The sequence below is a fragment of the Babylonia areolata genome, chromosome 33, assembly GCF_041734735.1.
Source record: "Babylonia areolata isolate BAREFJ2019XMU chromosome 33, ASM4173473v1, whole genome shotgun sequence".
NCBI classification, from domain to species: Eukaryota; Metazoa; Mollusca; class Gastropoda; order Neogastropoda; family Buccinidae; genus Babylonia; species Babylonia areolata.
This window is the reverse complement of record NC_134908.1, coordinates 17,261,283-17,263,782: the sequence shown is the minus strand read 5'-3', so window position 1 is coordinate 17,263,782 and position 2,500 is coordinate 17,261,283. Positions and strand designations below refer to the sequence as shown.

At 41.4% G+C, this 2,500-nt stretch overlaps 1 protein-coding gene across 1 annotated transcript in view; it reads left to right on the top strand.

Annotated features, from left to right (window-relative positions):
* Positions 1–2,500, top strand: part of LOC143276893 (uncharacterized) — a 27,086-nt gene that overhangs the window by 5,799 nt on the left and 18,787 nt on the right. The gene's annotated exons all lie outside the window — the stretch shown is intronic.

Here is a 2,500-nt window from a genome sequence, read left to right as displayed (position 1 = left end):
ATTTTTTCTATTCATCCATCTGTTTATTTATTCATTTAACTACTCTATTCTATCATAATTTTTTTTTTTTTGGTTTAATTATTCAATCAATTATCTATTTATCTATTTATTTACTTGTTTGTTTATTCATTAATTACACTTCCATCAAGAAGACTGGCTTTTCACGGGAAGATAACCGCGGAGAAAGTATTAGTATTGATACCAGTTCATTTTTCCCTCCCTTGACCACAGATAAATATTATCAGCTTATTTTCAATTTTTTTTTCGTTAAAAAATTGTTTATTTTATTTATTTATTTTTTCTATTCATCCATCTGTTTATTTATTCATTTAACTACTCTATTCTATCATAAATTTTTTTTTTTTTGGTTAAATTATTCAATCAATTATCTATTTATCTATTTATTTACTTGTTTGTTTGTTCATTAATTACACTTCCATCAAGAAGACTGGCTTTTCAGGGGAAGATAACCGCGGAGAAAGTATAAGTATTGATACCAGTTCATTTTTCAATCCCTTGAGCACAGATAAATATTATCAACTTCTTTTCTTTTCTTTTTTTCTTTTTTTCCCATTAGTTTATTTCATTTCTTGATTGGTTTGTTTTTCTATTCATCTATCTGTTTATTTATTCGTTTAACTACTCTTTTTATTCAATTTTTTATCATTAATTATTTTTTTAATTATTCAATCAATTATTCAATCATTAATTTATTTCTCCCTGATAACCTCCGTCATTCTGATTCCCTCGCATCTTTTAAATCTCGTCTCAAAACTCACCGTTTCCCTCAGCAGTAAGTTCAATTGTGGCAGGTCCACTTCCTTTGCGTTAGCTGTGCTTGACTATGTATGTACATGACTACATGCATGTATATGAATGTGTATTGTGTGTGCGTGTGTTTATGTAAGTTTGTGCCTGCCTATGTTTGCGTATGTGTTAGGGTAGCTGTTAGACACACATGTATGTTAAAATGTATGTATGCTCTGTGTGTGTGTGTGTGCGTGCGTGCGTGCGTGTGTGTGTGTGCGTGTGTGTGTGTGTGTGTGTGTGTGTGTGTAGTCACATTTTGGTGTGTGTATGTAATATAGATGTAATGTTTTATGTTAACAAAAGCGTTTTTGTAAAGTACCTAGAGCAGATTTCTGGATAGTGTGCTATACAAGTATCCATTATTATTATTATTATTATTATTTATTTATTTATTTAGCTATTCATCTAATTGTTTGTTTATTTATTCATAACACTTCCCTCAAGAAATCTCCGCTCTTCCTCTGACTGTTACCTTTTGAAACTTCCTCGTGTCAATACAAGAACCTGTGGTGAACGTTCTTTCTTCTTTGCTGCTCCTCACATCTGGAACAACTTTTCACGTCATATCGTTTCATCTGAGTCCGTCTCGATCTGTTGTATTGATTGTGTGTGGTGTGGGGTGGTGTGGGGTGGTGAGGTGTGGTGTTGTGGTGTGGTGTTGTGGTGTGGTGTTGTGTGGTGTGGGTGGTGTGAGGTGTAGTGTGGGGTGGGGTGGGGTGGGGTGGTGTGGTGTTATGTTGTGGGCGTGGGGTGGTGTGGGGTGGTGAGGGGTGGTGAGGTGTGGTGTGGGTGGTGTGGTGTTGTGGGTGGTGTGAGGTGTGGTGTGGTGGGTGGTGTGGTGTGGTGTTGTGGGTGGTGTGAGGTGTGGTGTGGTGTGTGGTGTGGTGTGTGGTGGGTGTTGTGGGTGGTGTGAGGTGTGGTGTGGTGGGTGGTGTGGTGTGGTGTTGTGGGTGGTGTGAGGTGTGGTGTGGTGTGTGGTGTGGTGTGTGGTGGGTGTTGTGGGTGGTGTGAGGTGTGGTGTGGTGGGTGGTGTGGTGTGGTGTTGTGGGTGGTGTGAGGTGTGGTGTGGTGTGGGGTGGGGTGGTGTGGGTGGTGTGAGGTGTGGTGTGGTGTGTGGTGGGGTGGTGTGGTGTGGGGTGGGGTGGTGTGGCTTGGTGTGGTGTGGTATGGGGGGAAGTGTGGTGTTATGTTGTGGGGGTGGTGTGGTGAGGGGTGGTGAGGTGTAGTACGTGTAGTGTGTTGGGTTGTGATTAATGGCATTGCTTGGCCATTGTAGTGTGGTGTCGTGTCGTGTATTGCATTACGTAGCATTACATTGTATCACGTTGCATTGTATTGTATTGTATTGTATTCAGAGTTCGAATTTAGCGGGTGCCCGGGTGCAAATGCTACGAAATGTTGGCTCGGGCACGTAAATTTTCTGTCGAGAGTGCCCAGTTGGCACTGAAAAATTGATAGAGATAAAAGAAAATTAATTAAAATTCACCCTAAGAAAGCAAGCTCGAACGCGGGTCGATCGAAATGTAAAGTGTCGTCTGCTGCAGCTCGCTTCGCGGAGCAGAATCTGCGCGCGTGCGCGATCGGATGTTGACGTTCATGGCGCGTTTGCGACGAACGATGATTCCCATCTTCAATGTTAACTCTCTCCATACGAACGGCGAAAGAGACGACGTTAACAGCGTTTCACCCC